Genomic DNA, 19,208 nt, shown 5'->3' on the forward strand with positions numbered 1-19,208 from the left:
AACCTGCTTTGATGCCAGCAAAACAATACTGGGCTAGCCTGCTAGAGGGTGAGAGACCATGTGAAGCAGAGACTGACCATCTCAGCTGAAGCTGCACTAGTGAGCCCTCCATTGACCCACCATGTATAATCACAGGCACCTTGTGAACCCAGCCAAGACTGCAACAAATCACAGCTGAGTGCCACCTAAATGGGTTGTCTAAAGAATCATGAGCTAAATAAATGGTTGTTGTTTTAAGCTACTTAATTTAGGGGATGTTTGTTATGCAGCAAAAACTAACTTATACACAGGGGTTCTTTAGAGACATTATTCCCTCTCCATCTCCACCTGCAGTTCCCTTGCCCTAGATGATTATATTTCTAGTCTAGCTGAATATTTACACCCCATTCTTTATCCAGAGAAATTAAGTGGTGTCTTTAGCTTCTTTCTGCTGAAGTCCTTTTTACCAGTCTTAGACAAAAAAATAATGAGCTTATGTGGCTTTCTTTTACACCACACATAGTCCTACTTTTTTTCTCAGACTAACTCTGGGAGGGCAGGATGACTAATATAGTTGCCATTTATTGCCTTTAGATGTTTTTATGGGTCCCAGTTATCAATAAGTGGCATTCCCCAAACTTCAGATGAAAGTTACCAAACTCTTTGAATCATCTCCTTAAACTCCTTCTCTTGACTTGAGTTAAAGGGGGAAATGTCCTTCCTTCACCTTAGTGATTGGGTGAAGCTCGCAGCACAATAACTGCCTCCAAAAATCTCTATTACCTCCAATAATCCAACCCTTTGATACTGTCCTTGGGTGCTGGGTTAAGAATCTTTTAAACGATTTTTGTTCACTTCCCTTGCAAATCCCACATCATGGATTCTCAGCTCACATCAGAATGTCCCCTTTATTTCCATTCAATTATCCTACATAATGGGACAAAATTATACACCCATGAAGAATTTGAAGTTTATCAGCAAACACTAGTAAATGTGGGCTAGAGTCAGGGAGAGGAGGAAGTTAGGTAACTACTTTCCAGAACTCAGAACCTGAAGGAAAGTATGACACATCTTAACTCAAATGTTCATCACAAAACTTTAAATTCGTTTGAACATCATCCTTATCACTTGAGATTCAAAGCTACCTGAAGGACTATAAACAAAGTGTAATGAATGCCAGTGAGGACATGTCATCAGCCTGGAGAGGACTCCTGGTGGGGAGCTGCTGGAAGCAGCTGCCCTACAATGCCTGTTCTTACTTAACGTCTTCATTCATAAGTCAGAAGAGCGAACAGACAGCACACTGATGAAATTCACAGATGGTCCTCATTTGGGAGATATTATGAATACCAGGGATACCAGGGAAATGATACAAAAGGACCTAGAGAAGGAATAACAATGAGACTTGACTTTGAAAATGCAAAGGCACGTGTCTAGGTATAAAAAAAGAAACCTTCAACATTTAAATAGATGGGAGAAAACTGGAAATCAATGTCAAAAGTGACATCAAGTGGATAATGGGGTTAAATTTAAAACAGGCCATTTGAAATATAGCAATAAATTTACTAGGGTATTTCTTAATCTTCTCTGATCTCCAGAAGCGCAATTAGGTATCCTTACTATGTGCTCTTGCATCCTAAATTTGTCATATTTTTAAATTACCTTTTAATTTGTCTATCCTTCCCCATCAGACTCTAAGCTTCTTGAAAGCAAGGATTGGGTTATGCTCATTGTCGATGTCCGAATCTGCAAGTGATTGCAACATAGTACTGACTGGATAAATATTTTTTGAGGTTAAAAACAAACTATTTCTACCAGCATTTCTTTTTTAAAAGATGTGATGGTGAGATATTAGCAGGTAATATTTTGATTTCAGGACAAAAGAGGGAAAGAGGGAAAGTTATGGAGAAGTTGGTGATAAAAATCATTTTACCTTTCATTTGCATAGACCTTTCATAATTTTTTTTGAAAAGGAAAAAAAAACCCTTTAATGCCCATATTCAACAAGGTACACAGGGTTGGATTCCTTACTATGGACATAAAGCATTTTAGAATTGTAGATACTCTCTTTGATTTGTAGAAGATATTTATATCAGTTTGAGAGTACATTTGACCTGCAAGGTGTGTTAGCTTAGGGTGTACTAGGAAACAGTCAAATGTGATGATGGTTTAGAATAGTGGTTCTCCGAGTAAGGTTTGGGTACCACTCAGATTCCCCAACACTCTTTCAGGAGGTTCACAAAGTCAAAAGTATTTTCATAATTATATTAAGATGTGATTTGCCTTTTTTAGTCATATTCTCACAGGAGTAGATTTTCCAGTGGCTACATGACATGTGATGATACCATCACCCTAATGACTGATGGGCCGTTTGCTTATGTAGTATTATGTTTTACATGTTTTGCAGTTTTAATTTCTATTATAGTATATATCAATAGGTATGACACACATAGCCAAAAGCTTTGTGGGGTTCTTAATAATTTTTAAGAATATAAAGCAGTCTTGATACCAAAAAGTTTGAGAACCACATTTAGATTTTGAAGTCAAACAGACATAGGTTAAAATCCTCACATCACTGACTTCTCAGTTATTTACTCTTTCTAAATCTCAGTGTCCTGGGCATAATAGCCACATTTACCTCACGAAGTTCTTGTGAGGATTAAATGAGAAAATATGTGTGAATAACATAGCTCATTCTTGAGCACACAGTGAAGTCTTATAATGGCTTATCATCATTGTAAAGGAATGATAAGATACAGTGGCTTCCAAGAGCATTTTCATGACCATTGAAAGCCTGCTTCCTTTGCAGTGCCCCATCCATCCTTCAGGGAGAGGGAAGGAGAAGAGGTGAGAGGGCAGAGCCTTCAGTCCTCCTTTAAATCAATGAGGAACTGATGATTCTGCTACTTCAGACTTCCGGAGGGTGTGGGTTCATCGATTTCAAACCTGCCGCGGGAAGCTCCTGTGTATAAATCAGGACATGAAGCAGATGATGTCTCTCCCTCTGGAGGTTAGAGCTGGAGAGGTTCTCAATTTTAAGTAGGAAGAGTGAAGGGGCTCTGTGCTTGGTAGCAAAGGCTTTTGGAGAGACAAATCCATGCCCCTGACAACAGTGGCATGTGGGTGTTTCAAGGACCATACTCTTTCTTCTCTTAGAGAAGGCTGGTTCCCAAGGACTACTGCATTCAAGATGGTAACACCAATACAGATATTACAAGTCATACTGGTTATCAAATTTAAATTTTCTAATACTTCCTAATTAACATTCACATGCATGGATCTATAATATCAGAGTTAGAAGGATCTTGCTCATTATCTGATTGAAACCTCTAGTATAGTGATGAAATGAAGAAAAGGGGGCCCCAACATTTTAAGTGACATGACTGAGATTATGCAAATAATGGAAGAACTATTATCTTATTAAAACTCATCATAACTGGATGGATGTGCTGAGTAGATAGTATTTATTACATCCAATTTGTAGATGAGAGAACTGAGACTTAGATTTAACTATTCTTCCAGGGTTATCTATCAGGGAAATAAGATGGCCAAGATTCAAGTCCAGGTCATCTGAGGGGATCTCACCACTTCATCTACAGAACCACTAATATATTCTATATAATAAGATATTAACTATGTATTTTAATATATAGTTTTGGATTTTTATATTTTACCTACTTCTGAGAAAAATAACTGTGAGGAATAATGATTCAGGTAACATTGGCAATAGCCATATCTACATTTGTTCCTTCTTCTCCCACCAAACACTTGGCCCCAGCTATGCTCTTACATAGCTTTGTGCTGTCTCAAGTGTTCCCAATGTGCTCCTAGATAGGAAACTGTATCTTGCAGAGGAAGGATTTATTTGTGGAAGAAACTGGAACCAATGAAGGATTGGTCCTCCTGAGGCAGAGTCAATGACTGCTGCAGGGAACACGGAAAGGCCCCTGTGCTCAGAAAGTATACCTCTACCTTTTTGTTTCTATAAAGGAAATCACCTTAAATCCATTCATTTCTGTAAGACTTTTGTAGGCCTCTACCAAAATAGAAATGCCATTTTGAAGGATGGTGCATTCACTTTATTAAAGAACTGGTTTTTCATAGTAATGAGGATTAGTTCCATATTGAAGAAAGTAAGGAGTAGATAACTATGGTAAGAGCATGGTGGTAGGCAGCAGGAGGGCACTGGATATCAAGGAAAATATTACTGTAGTCCCCTCTCCTCTGATCTATTTAGAGGTAGTCTTCTTTGATTTCCAAAACTATCAAAGCTGGCTCGATGGTGTCCATTTCCACAGTTGTCACAGAGCAGCTCTTCACCAGAACTTGTCACCAATCATCCAGTCATTTTCCTTCTGGTTCCTTAACCAACCAGCCAACCCAGAAGTCAGTATATATCCAGATCCTTAGGCAACTCTCCTCCAAATGTAATATACTACCTGCAGCTCCCTGCATTGGGAGGGCTCCAGACTTACCCCTAGTACAGCTGCCATGCAGCAGCAATCCATTTCCACCCAACAACAACATACCTGCTGACACATTGTGAACCAAACTTAACTCCACAGGAGTGGAGTGATGGAGGCCTTGCTGGAGCCCAACACTTACTCAGGTAGATGGTAGTGCAGGCAGATGAGGTGGTGGCAGCTGTAGCCATAGAGGCATGGTGGAACGTGGGAGGAAGATGAAGCTATGTGAATCATAAATTGGGTCTTACACAAATAGTATGGATTGTATCACAGAATTATTTGATCACTGTTCCTGTTTCAGGTAAATCCTATTAATATCTTGAGGAGACAGAATTTCATAGGACAAATTTTGGGGTATACTGCTATAAGCATGTTTTTGTTATGAATATTGAGTAAGTTTGAACTACATAGATGAATTTGTAAATATCTTCCTGGTATTGTAAGTAATATTTATTCTTATGTGTAACCCTAATTATGATACTTAGAGAAGGAGAGAAGCATGCATGGATATGGAGCTTTGATTCAATGCCTTTCTCTGTCTCTTATAAACAATGTGTCCTTGGGCAAGTTACTTAACCTTCTGAGCTTGAATCTCCTCATCTCTAAAGTGCAGATGATAATAGCTACCTAGGAGGATATTTGTTATAGGCTTAATAAATGGCAACTCTTATCATCATCAGGATTACTAGTTAAGAAGTTAAACTAGTCTATTAGTAAAAATAGGCTAGTTTATGCTGCCCTAACAAATCAACCACAAAATCCTATGACTTAACACCAAAGTTTGTTTCACTTATATTGCATGTCCGCTGTGGGTTGGTGAGAGCCACACTTAGAGCCCGGGCTGACAATCTTCTTCATCATGTAACTGAACCATCTGGAACACGTGGCTCTCAGTCACCCCAGCAGGAGAAGAGAGCTCTGTAGAGTCTTGCACCAGCAATCAGAATCTTTGACCCAGAATGACACTCATCACTTCATTCGCAGCCCAGTGGCTAAAACTATCCTCATGGATTCATCTACATGCATAGTGTCTAGACATAATGGAAGCTCAATGCATGTTGGTTGAAAGAATAAGATGGTAAACCAATAAATAAAAAATAACAGGTAACTAATATACGTAGCATGATTTCTATGTACCGAGAATTGTGATTTACACACATTTTTCTTGTTTAATGACACAATGGACATAACTTTTTATAATATACAAACTTAGAAAAAATTTAAATCATTCTTTTCTCTTCCTTTGCAGCATCGGGTTAGAGAGGATAACTCAGAAGAAGCTCTGAAGTCCTCCAACTGGTTCGCCTCATTTAAAAACTATTCAAAGGAATTTGACAACCACATTAGGTGTCTCCATCATGGCTTCACGGATCAGCTAATGTGAGCTCACTTTCAAGTCTGAATCTAAAAGTCCAGGTGCATCTTAACTCTGAATCCTTTGACGTTTACCCAGCCTCATTTAATCTGATAATGTAATCTATATGTTCAGAATCCATTTGAAGGGCAGTAAAGGGAAAGCGGCATGCAAAAGAAAAGATGAATTGCTCTCAGGGGTGAAATCTATCTTGCACATACATTTATCTTGGGCAGACACTGTTGTTTAAACTAAAAATAATCACAGCCAGTTCTGTGACATTAACCTGCTTAGTTACTCTTGCATAAAACCAGGAATGAAAATGAGGGCAAAGGTTAGCAGTGAGGATGCGGATTATTTTATTTCTGTGCTAACACTGTTTCATCCTGCCTGTAGGAAAATGATGCCTATGTGTTAGAAGCTCATGCTGATTTCCCAAGTTATAATTAATATACTTGGGCTGTTACGTATAAAAGATTAGAGTGCCGAATACTCTATTTACTCAAACAATGCAGCCAGATTACCACTTAATGCTCAGAAAAGACTTTGTTATTACTGTACGCTCCATGACATTATTCAGAAAACTCTGCATACCCATTTTACTTTCCTTGTCCTTCACTATACTCTAATTAAGTGAAAAGGTAAACTTATTAACAGGCTTAATATACCCCTGATGTGAATGATGCCGTCTCTCATGGAAAGAGAGAATACCCATTCAGAAAAAAAAAGAGGGATGGCTAAGCACTGACATTGGAGGAAAAAAGGCAAGCTGAAAAACAGAATTTACATAATGAGAAAAGAAAAAAGGTTAAAGCCCCTTTTTATTCATTTTGCTGGCTCTTATTAACAATGCCTCAAGGATTAGAATAGACATTAGTCATATTCATACGAAATATGAGGAAAGCAGCCTTAGGATATTCCTTCCTTTTATTCCTCAAGAAACAAGCAATTATTTCTTATCTATGGGGAAAATCATTAAAGGAGGTGGTGGGGGGTGGGGAACGTAGGAAAAAAAAAAACAAAAACCCTGAGGAATGAATGTCTCACGCTTCAAGCATTGAGAGTGGCTCTGTTTATCATGAAGCAATCCTGTCAGGTGGTCTTCAAATCTTTTGAATTCTTCCTTATCTAGTTTCTCACGTCAAACAAGAAGCAGTTGCCTAAAAGAAAATGACAGTTGTCAAAAACTAAACAAAATGGAAGTTGTTTGTGCAACAGTCAATCTGTTCAGGCGAATGCAACAGACAAAATGAAGCTAAGAAATCTCCAATAGTTATATTTTGTGAGGTGAAAGGCTAGCTCACGTAAACTTCTGTCCTCTCTTAGTGGTATGGGTATTACCACAGTGATTTTAATATTTGGTCAGATTTTAACATTGGTTCAGAAACACATTTCTTGGCTTCTCTGTCAGACTCAAATGCCCCTTTTTGTGCTCTCATGGCACCCTGTACCTCCACTGTAACACTAGATACAACTGGAATTTACATTTACTTGTGTGATTATTTAGTAATGCCTGTCTTCCTTAGTCATTTGGCTCCTGGAAGACAGGGGCTATGCCAGTTCTTTGTTCAGCACTTTATTCCTAACTCCTAGCACAGGGTCTGGTACATAGCAGAGATACAGTCAGTATGTGTTGAATGAATGTATTAATTAAGGTAGACCCTTAATTAGTCCTAGTTAAAGTCTGGGGCCCTTACTACCTGCACCCCTCTCTAACTCTGTTACCTCTATCCACCAAACTCCTGTTCTATGTGCTCTTTATCTGGGGAATTTCTCTTCAGCTACATTTTCTTTTTTCTTTTTTCTTTTTTTTTTAACTTATCTAAGCTTTATTTTTTAGAACAGTTTTAGATTTTCATAAAAATTGTGAGGTTAATACAAAAAGCTCCTATAAACTCTAAACCTAGTCTCCCCCAGTAATAGCATCTTACATTAGCACATTTGCCACAATAAATGAACAAATATTAATGTATTATTATTAACTAAAGTCCACACTTTATAATCTGTTAGTTTTTACCTAATATCCTTTTTCTATTCCAGGATAGCACATTACATTCTGTTATCATGTTTCCTTAGGCTCTTCGTGGCTGTGACAGTTTCTCAGACTTTCCTTCTTTGTGATGACCTTGAGTATTCTGAATAGTACTAGTCAGGTATTTTGTAGGATGTCCCTCTGGTGGGATTTGTCTGATGTTTTTCTCATTATTTCACTGGGATTAGGGGTTTTAGAGAGGAAGCTCACATAGATGAAGTGCTATTTTCATCACATTATAGCAACGATACTGTGATGGTTGGGTTCATGTGTCAACTTGGCTAGGTGACCCAGCTGTCTGGTCAAGTGGGCACTGGCCTGACGATTGCTGTGAGGATATTTGAGGCTGGTTAATAAACCAACGGGCTGGTTTGTTGGATTATCAGTCAATTGACTGCAGCTGACTGATGACTCATAAAGGGGTGTGCCTTCCACAATGAGAGAATGCAATTGGCTGGATTTGGTCCGGGTGATCAGTTGAAGGCTTATAAGCGGGATGGTTAGAGAACCTTCACTTCTTTGGCTGCCCAGTGAAGCATTTCCTGGGGAGCTCGTCGAAGTTGCCGGTTCGTTTCCTGAGGAGTTCATCAAGCACGTTCGTCGAAAATCCCAGTTCATTTCCTGAGGAGTTTGTCGAAGTTGCTGGTTCGTTTCCTGAGGAGTTCCTCGAAGTTGTCGGTTCGTTTCCTGCGGAGTTCATCGGACATCTTCCTTGGAGTTGACAGTTTGTTACATCTCTCATTGATTGTGTCTCCCTAGAGAACCCTAACTAATACAGATACGTACTATCAACATGACTTTGGAAATGGCTTTGCAGATAAAGTGACATCTATCCAGACACTTGACTGAATTGAGGAAGAGGGTGAAGAAAAGTAAAAGAATATGTAAAGGTTCTGAGACAGTGATTTACCTGGCATGTTCATGTTCTAGAAAGAGCAAGGAGGACACTGTATAAAGCCAATGAGAAACGAGGGGAATATTAGGCAACAAAATAAGTGAGAAAAAAGTTAAGAGGGGAGATTACTTAGGGTGTTTAGGCCATGGTGAGGACTTTGCATTTTATTCTGAACAGGAAAGGTCAAACACTAGAGCGTTTGAGCAGAGGAGAGAATATGATCTGCCTAATACCTGTAATGGCTCCTGTAAAAGCCAAGCACATATTGGTGGAGTTGTGCTTAAACAGCATGCTGGAAAATAACAAGTACAGTATTATTCCAACAATGCCACTTCGAAGATACAGTCAGACAAATTTTGCTTGAAGGAAGTACCATGAGAGAAGGGCATCCTATTTCTTTAAGACCAATAACAATGCCATCATGAAGAACAGTTGTAGCATATCTTACTTTCTTTCAAAATGCCGTCAGGTATACATTGTCAGCTTTCATTCTGTCGACTTGTCCAGGAAGGCAATGTCTTGTGTTAAATATGAGGAAATTGGGGCACAATAGTTTTAAAATGTTAGCCAACAACTTACATTAAAGAGCACTTACTGTGGGCCAAACACTTTTCTGGCACTGCACATGGATTAACCCACTTAGTCTTCCCCCGAACTCTATGAGTCGTCCCATTTTACAGATGAGGAAACTGAGATATAGAGACAAAGTATCCTGCTCAAGGGGCAGACCTAGAATTCATCCGGTTTGGCTCCATGACCTTAATTCTTAATGTATGAAGAGATACTTGCTTGGTTCAAGTTCACACAACTTAGAGATAAGGAACCTGAGTCTGTTTAACTTCCAGAAGGCAACTATAATTTGGCCCATTCAGCATTCATCCATGATCACATCCTTGAGAGACCTCACCCATGCTCTGTCTATGCTCTTTGGTTTGACTGGCTCTATCCCTAATTCTAGAGGTATGTTTATGACCCAGTTCTGGCCGCTTATTCATTCCCCTCAGCTAGAGTGATTGGTTCAGAGATGGCCCGGGAGCCAAAATGCTGAATGAGACTTAATTCTGGAACCTTTTTCTTTGGGGAAGACAGGATCTCTATTACCAATGTGAAGTGATTAATGTGGATACTCTGGCAGCCATATTGCCACCAGTCGGGTAAGGAGGAGAATCGGCTTGAGAAGGGAGCCCACAGTTAAGAGAGAGATGAGCAGCCAAGAGTAGCTGAACTTGTGTTTTAATCCCTGAAACCACATCTGCCTAAAATCAACTTCCATGATTTGAGTCAATAAATTCCCCCTTTATTTTCATAAGCCAGTACAATTTGGGTTTCTCCTACTTGTTTCTAAAAAATTATGACTAATAGAACAAATTACCAACTAAATAATAGTAACATACTTATAGATAAGGCATCATGCTTCTAGTCTTAAATTCAGACCTCCTTACTTTGTTGGCACATGAAGTTAAAGACACAAGGAGGAGAGAAAACCTAGCATGGAATTAGAAGTCTTGGATCCAAACCCAGCCCTACCAGTGAGTAGCTGTGTAGCCTTTCAGCAGGCAGCCAATTCCTTGAGCTTCATTTTTGTCACATTGCAAAATGGGAATAATGTGAAATACCTTGAAGGTTATAAGAAATAAATGAGTCCACATACATGGACAGATCTATCAGAGTAACTGACACAGTAGGAGTTCATAAATATTACCTGCATGTCAATCTGCACTGTGCCAAGAATATGTTGACTAAATAGTTTTCTGAGCCATAAGACTAACAGCTTTAGTGTCCATCAGTTGTGCAAATACCATATACTAGACATTTTACCAAGAGGTTTACATATGTATTTTATGTCCATTTTTTTATATGTGAAAAAAAATTGCTCAGAGAGGTTAAAAAAAAAAAAAAATTAACCTAAAGTGGTAGAACCAGGATTTGAACCAGGGTCTGGGGACTACTGAAGTCTATGTTCTTTTCTCTGCATTGAGGTTTCTCCCAAAATAAACTGGCTCACATTCATCAGAAATAAAGAAAATGGGCTAAAGATGCCACCTGGCTAAAGCATTGTCCAAAGAGATAAAACTTACCCCTATTTAACTGAAAGAAGAAGTTGAGATGGCAATATTCTTCTACTTTGGAGAAGATGTTGGAAAATCTGCACCATTTAGATCCAACCATTAGCTCTGCAAAAGGGAAGAAAATGCTTTCCTATATACAGTTCCCCATTTCCTTATAAAAGAAGGAAAAACCCTCATCTCTTCAGCAAACTTCCTCTTTTCCCAATCAATCTTAATTTTTACGGGCATCCTCTAAATAATTAAAGTGGTCATTGTAGAAAGAGGCATTATGATACAAGGGACAATTGGTTTTATATTGTCATGGTTCTTTCTCAGCCTTAGGACACTTGGATGCTTAAATGAGGAAAATGGAATATTTTGTTAAAGATTTCATTCATTGTTGCTTGTTCGTAAATAATAGATATTTTCACTTAGGAAGGTAAAGTGACCAATAAGTTATGTGCCCCAGTGTGGTTTTACAGTCTAAAACATGCCCAGAAGATGATTGTATTTTTCCCTATTTTCAGACATCCTCTCACACCTCAGTCTTGTTTTAGCTGGTGTGCTATAGTAACTGGAACTTCAATTTAATGAAATTTCTCGTCCATTTCACTGATTGCAACTATTTAGTACATTCTCAAAGAAAGATGATTACGACTCGCTGATTCTTAATGCTTAATTTATTTACATGCATGCCTGCAACAGAGTTATTTTATTCATCTCCCAAATGATGGTATGAAATCATTGATAAACGATGGGCAATAAACACGGCTATTCGCTGCAGTCCTCGGTGGTGAATAACACTCATTGTCACTCCTTACATTGGTTGACCCATGTTCCATAGCTCTTAAAACCTAGCCATAATGAAGACAGCACAGGCATAAAATTCCTTTATTGCTACTCTGTTCTGACAATACTTGCACAATAACAGATTTTTTTTTAGTTAAAACCAAATTGGCATTTCTGTGTTGGTAACTGAAGCAAAATCACATGTATTTCTTTTTTTTTTCTCTCTTTTCTCTCTTCTCTCCCTCCTCTCTCCCTTCCTCCCTCCCTTCTCTCTCTCTCTCTGTCTCTCTTTCAAGAATGTTGTATTAGTTGGAAGAAAGAGTGAATTTTTGGAACCGTGACTGCATTCTAATTCTCTCTTCTGTTGTTGCCTGGGCAAGGCTATTCACATTAAGCTCAACAAATGCCACATTTGCATTTCTGATAAGTGCTAGCATTTTTCGCATATTTTTTTTCAATTCTCATTTCAGTAAGAACACCTGAAAAGTTACCTAAATTAGTCTACTAGAATTGCTCTTCATCTCATCAAAACTGGGATAAAAAATAGGATTTTTCTCCAAACACCAAAAGCCTTGACTCAGCATGAGGAACTTTACGTTTTTTTACTTGGAGATTAGAATAAGAAAGAGACAATAAAATGAAGTGGGCAGAATGTTGGGTTGTTTTTTCTTCTTTCTTTCTTTTTTCACTAACAACAAAGCAGCAGAGGTGAGTTGGTGTCAGCAGGCAGGGGGTATTCGCCCTTATCCCAGAAGCAGGATGCCTTAATAAGCACATTCTCCTTACTACTTCTTATCTAAACAGCATCCAACCGCCTTCCATTCCCTCCAGTTTTAAAAATGCAGTGTCTATTTTTTTTTTCAGCCAAAACAAGATCCACAATGATGCTACCTCTTTCAAAATCACGTTATTATGTTATTATAAATAAGGACTAGACATTTCCCTTCAAGGAGGTTGCGGAAGGACTGCTATGAAAGCACTGTTTGTACTGCAATTATTGGAATGTCTAATGATGTTTGGGTCCCTAAAGATGGCAAAGAGGAAAAATCAAAAAGTAACCAAGCATTCTATCCCCAACCCCATGACCTCCTTCCAGAACATAATCATTGCTGCTAGATTTTCAAACTTATTTCTGATGAGGGCTGAAGTAAAATGACTTTTGAAAATTAAATAACAAACAGAGACAGGAAAGGTCTCTAATTTCATGAGAATTACACATTTCATTTCCCTTTTTGGCTTTTAAAGGATCCAAACTCAGTGTGAGGCAGTGTTGGTTTCACTGAAATATACGGACGCATCTTGCTTTCTACCCTCAACCCAGTCTGAAAGGAAAGCATGAATTCTTTTATCGTAATTATGAAGGTCTCAAATACCCAAAGAAACATATTAAAAATCTTTCCATGATAATTTGTCTAATAGTCTGACTCAACTGAAGGGCATCGTTGTCTCTGGAACAATACTAGATGATAAGGGCCGTAGATAGTCTGAGGCAGAATGCTTCAACCAAGAAAGGAGAAAGAAAAAAAAAGAAAAGTCTGGCTATTACATATTCCTCTACAGGGAGAAAAACAAGTCTGAAGAAAAAAGTAGTTAAGGACAGAAAACAGAAGCAATTAAGTTATTAAATTCTTGCTTTGTATTCCTTCTGCCTTCCTTTCCTGGCCAGTTCCCACTATCATCCATCCTAAACCATTTGTTCCTCTCTCAACAGAACAGGAATGCTCCCAAATAATCATTCTCACATCCCCAAAGAAGTAGTAAATAATTTAGGGCACACGCCTGGGCACAACTGTGTCAGGTCCAACCACAGAGGTGTGCATAGATTACTTAGAGTAGTGGCCCTAAATCAGAATTACCCAGTGCAGTGGGTTGGACAGTGGCGCCCCAAGAGACATCCATGTCCTCATTCCCAGAACTGGTGGATGTTACCTTCTTTGGAGAAAGGGCCTTTGAAGATGTACTTAAGGATCTTGGCATGAGATCATCCTGGATTATCTGAGAGGACCCTAAATCCAATGATATACATCCTTGCAAGAGATACACAGAGAAGCAACACAGAGAGAAGTCGATGTGAAGACGGAGAAAGAGTGTGACATGATATGGCCATAAACCAAGGAATGCCAAGGAATGCCGGCAACCACCAGGAGATTGAGAGAGAAGGAGTGATTCTCCCTTAGGAACTCCAGAGGGAAGCTGATACCTCGATTTTTGACTTCTGGTCTCCAGAACTGTGAGAAAATAAATGAACAAGTTTGTGGTAATTTTTTGTGGCAGCCCTAGCAAACTACAATATCTGGGGAGGTTTTAAAGTCCCTCACTCCCTTCCTCTGCCCAGGCTGAACCCCAGACCAATTAAATCAGTCTCCTTGGGGGTGGAGTCAAAGCATTGGTAATTTTTAAAGCTTTCCCAAGTGATCTCCGTGTATGTGAAGGCTCAGAGCCATTGACTTTGGGCCCAGGCTATTGCATCTGCTTATTAATTAAAATCACGTCACTTCAGACCCTGAGGTGGTCCTAATTTGGGAAAACTGTTCCTTTGTAAGTCTGTCAATTTGATTTTTCTGATAGAAGACTGGCTCGGTTCTCAAGCTAGCCTGCAATGGCCCATTTAATGTAATGTGATGATAATATGAGCTTCTATTTATTGAGTGCCTATTAGGTACAAGTATTGGGTATAAAATGGTGAGCAAGGCAAACATGCTCCCTGTTCCATGAAACTTTCAGACTAAGGAGGGATATACATATGTAAATAGGCAATTATAATATAGACTAGTGAGCCTATGGCCGGCAGTACAGGGTGTATTAGAAGCTCATGGCAAGTACCTGTGAGGCAGAGGAGGGCATGAGAGGAGATTCTTGGAGGCAGTAGCTCCTAAGCTGAGCCAAGAAAAATAAAAATGGGGTTTGCCATGTGAAGGGCAGATGGAAAGTGTTCCAGCAGACGAACTATCACGGGTGAAAGTGCACAGCAGGGATTGGCAACCTATGGCCCACACCCATCCCATGCCCACCAAACCTCCCATCAGCTAGTTTTGTTAGGACACAACAATGCCCACTCATTTAAATATTGCCTGTGGCTGCTTTGAACCTACAATTGCAGAAGTGAGTGGTTATGGCAGAGACCATTTGGCCCACAAAGCCTAAAAACATGTTTACTATCTTTATAGGAAAAGTGTGCCAACTCCTGCTCTAGAGCCCAGCAAAAGAATTCAAAATACTGAGAGGTTCAAGAGGGCTGGTGTTTAGAGTGGGGAGTAGCACTTTGCAAGCCAGATCACAAGGGTTGGATTGTATGTGAAAAGCAGTAGTGAGCCACTCAAGAGTTCTAAGGAGGGCAGCCACCAAGAGGCACCAAACTGCATCTTGGAAAGGAAATTCAGACTGCAATATATGCCGTTCAGCTAATAAAGGCAAAAGCTAGAATCTGAATTCAGACTTTCTGAGTCTAAAGCCTGAGCTGCTTCCATTGCCCGGGGCTGCCTCCTGCAGTTGAAGCAGCAGGGTCAGGGTCCGTGTTAGGAAAGCAACATGGTGGAGCGGATCTGAATGCAAACTGTGCCTTTTCTCTCCAGTCTGACGTCCAGGACCAGGATGAAGGAATTTTAGAATGTGTTAGGGATCAATAAAAGAGAAGAAAAAGGACTGGGAGCAGAGGAGAGGCCAGGTGGAGGCTGGTAGGCATGATGTGTGTTTATTCCAATCTATAGGACTCATTTTCTTCCAGTGGTGCAGCAGGGATGGTCACAGGCTGGGAATGAGCCCCATGACCTTGGGGTTAAGGAGAGAAGTTGCAAAAATGGAGAGGAAAGCATTGAGGTGGTGGGTGGTATTATGCAAAGTAAATCCTTATTGAGAGTTCACTGAATAGAGAGATTCCTTCTAGGAGGCATTTATCAAAGAACTCCAGCTCAGCTACCTTCTCTTCCCCTTTTCTATTAGATTTTCTTATGGATGTTGTTCAGAAGAGTCAGTGCAGCTTCTCCAACACTTTTTTTTTTTTTTTTTTTTTTGCTTTGGAAAGCATAGACATTTCTGCATCTACTTAACCTTAATTTCAACTAATTAGAGATTTGTCAGTAAATAAGGTCATCATAAACTTAAAAACAAAACAAAACAAAACAAAACAGAAAAACAAACTCCAGACTTCCTTGGAGTTGAGGTACCAACTTCATGATCATTTTTCTATCAGAGACAGACTTCTCTAAGCCTTTCTGATGAGTTTTGTAAAAACAAAATCCATGTGGACTGGAATTTCTCAAACTCCGTTTCAGGTTAAAATTAAAGATAAACATTTACTGAGAATTGAAGTCTTACAAAAAAAGTTTTTTGAAAAAGGGATTTTTTTAAAAAACTTCCAGAACTCCAGACAAATTGGCATGCTTTCTGAAACACAAACTCTCCTGTGTTAATCCTTACTAAGCCCCAGTGATGTAGCAGATCTGAAAAGAACTAATTTAGGAGTAAACTTTAAGCAATCAAATTGGTTAACGTTTTCAGCACTGGCAAATCCTGTTAGCAAATACTATTGCTGAGGTACCTGAATGCGGCATCAGTTAATGGTCGTCTCTGTCACTGGCCCATCACTCTAAAGGAGAAGAACAAGGGTCATTGTTTTACAGCTCTGCAAACACACTCCAGTGAGTTTAAGCTCACCATAGCAATTGCATTTTTAAAAAAGTTAATGGCTTATCTTATCTTATCAGCACACCACTGAAAGCATAGTAAGAAAAAATGACAAATGCAATCCATTTAAATGAAACATACCATGTCTGTCTCTCTATAATTTAGCATGAAACCATGAATAATTCATATGGTTAAGGATGTCACCTACTTCCTGGTGCTAGCCACCAACCAAAATGCAAAAATTTCTTCTTTCCATAATTATAATGGAAGCAACAGACACACAAAGTGGAATATAGATAAAATGCAAGATTCCCAGGGTCTTTAGATTATGCTTATTGTAGTAAGATTCTTGCGGGATTGAGAAGCTAGAATAATGTGTTATAGAAGAGGAACTGATAAATGGGAAAAACCTGGGAGATATAAATAAGCATGAAGGGGAAAAAGATGATTTGGAAATACCGCCCCCCCCCTCCTTCCCAGGGGACAAAGGTCAAAACTGATATGCTTGTTCCCTGGCTCATATCCCTGAGGCTGAGGGCCATTGAAAAAAACTTGATTTTCCAACACATATTAGGAAAAAGTATTTTTCACCTTTTTTGGAAATGACAAGTTGCAATGGCCTATGCTGTAACATTAAAAACAGGAAATGGTAGAGTTTTTATTTGAGGTCAGTCATAAATGGGAAGAAAGCCCTCATCTCATTACAGTCCTTTCATTACTGGTGCAAGCCTGTAAGGGACTGGGAGAACACCATTGTAAGTCATTGCACCATACAACCATAGGAGTTGAAAAGCACAAAAGACCAATGTGTAAACACAGTGCTCCTTGCCATATAAGTTATAGTACAATGGTTTATGGACTGATCCAAAATGGGAAAAAGAAAAATTAAGGGACTATTTCCTTTGCACTTTGTTAAGAGGGGAACACCATTTTCCCACTCTTGGTTTCCATGAGGGAGAGAATTTTTCTATGAAGAGGGATTTTCCTAATCACATTTCTGGTGTCTCCACTTATACATTTGGGAAAAATAATAACTGGGCATAATAACCAGCTTGGCCTTCTTTCTTTTGAGGGAGTTGCCTGCAAAGAGCATGCATTTACCTTGGCCTCTCTGCTGCTCCTGGAAGTAGGAGATAAGGGAGAGGGGTCTGCTGGCTCCAGTTCTGGTGTGACCAGGTAGGTAGTCCTGCCTAATTCTGGAATTCAGGAGCCATCAGTCCATTTGGCTCCCAGACTTGGCTAGACACTCCAACTTAGTGTCTAACAGTATTTTATTTCTCCATCTGTTTTATTTTTTCAAATTGTTAAGAATTTGGACAGAGAAGAATTCTCAACATTTAGCAAGTCTTCTGCATTACCTGAATTAATTCTTAGTATTGCCAAAAATGGTAGCAGAAACTTAACAGTATCTGAGAGAAGACGCTTTAGCCTCATCAGGATGACAATGAGTATATTCCAGTTGACCCCAAGTCACAATCCATGAGCTCAGACATGGTTGGCAGAATTGCTCCCACCAGTGCTTAGTTTTGGCATCTACATTTAGCATATTTGGGAGCTAAAACATTTGTCTGCTTTCCGGCTTCTAAGAGAACATCTAGAGATGGTCCTACCTTTTAGCAACATTTAGAAATTAATCTAGTGGCAGCTCCAGTCTGGTCTTATTTGCGTGCTTTGCTTTCTCAACAAGAATATTTAGAACTTCTCAATTCTGATCTTCCCTTTGACCCTTGTGTTAATGGCTTTCAGAGATGCTTTCCTGGAGGCTGTGTTCTGTTCAGTAATTTGGCTTCCACAAAATCTTGTGAGCAGATATTTTGGTTTTATGCCACCATGGTCCCTACCCTTTATTCCTGTCATAGAATTGCTTATGCCTAAGAGACTTTCCTTCTAAGATTTCTACTGCATATGTAATTAACAAGTCCAAAGTCAGCTTGAAGTCCTGAGGGATGTGTGTCTTTTGAGCTATGGAGCCTCATGAAATTGAGGTTCATTCCCTTTCTTAGCCCTAAAGTTAATTCAAGACAACATAAAGGAAGAACAGAATTTGACCCAAATTTACCAGTTAGATACACTACTACATCTTCTTAGGGGCAAAGTGAGTAGAAGTAGGCTTTGAACACAGCACCTCCCCCCCCACACACACACCACCATGGAAGCCAAGAATGTGTGGTTCTCAGAGCACACTTCACATTACTTCATGATAAAATTCAATTTGCTTCTTCAAAGGCAGCAAAGAGAAGGGAGTTGCCACAGGTAAAACATTTGGTAGAATGTCTTCTTGTCTTTTAGCAGCAGCTGGGAAAAAATGTCTGCACAAATGCAGTGTAAATAATGGATATATCTTTTGGGGCAAGTTCTCAATTTATAGTTTCTTCTTAAAAAAGTAAAAATGAAAACAAAGCCGAAGCAACCCATGGAGATCAACGAGATGTGTGAAACTCACTTTTCCTAAGAAAAATGAAACCTAATTGTCATCCTAGCTTGGGCTGAGATGGTATGTGTGCTGACATGTGGGCTGGGAAATATATTTTTGAAAGGTTGAAAAGCAGGAGTCCAATACTGATTATCTTAGTAGTTATCTGAACTATGAAAAGTTTGAGAAAGAAATAAGCTAAGGAAGGTTTAACTGACTCTGCATCCCTGCATGCCTCTGGGGGCTGTTAATCAGAGAGTGGATGAGCAGGAATTCTGAGTGGGAATGCTAATCTAGGTTGTTACAGTTGTTGTGCAGTTGGCAACTTGTGAAGAGAGACAATAGTGTTGAGTAGTTTATGGTGGGAAGTTTGGAATTGATTAGCCTGGGTCAAGTTATGGAACTTCTACCTGTTAGCACTTTAACCTTGGGCAAGTTACCTAATGTCTCTGTACCTCAGTTTCCTAATCTGTAAACCAGTGATGATAATATAGGGTCTACTTCACTAAAATAAGCTAAGATTAAATGAATTACTACATCTAAGGCATTTAGAACAATGCTTCCCATCTAATAATCACCCTATATTACTGTTATCAGGTTGGCTAAAGC

This window comes from Choloepus didactylus, chromosome 8 (genome assembly GCF_015220235.1).
Source record: "Choloepus didactylus isolate mChoDid1 chromosome 8, mChoDid1.pri, whole genome shotgun sequence".
Lineage (NCBI taxonomy): Eukaryota > Metazoa > Chordata > Mammalia > Pilosa > Megalonychidae > Choloepus > Choloepus didactylus.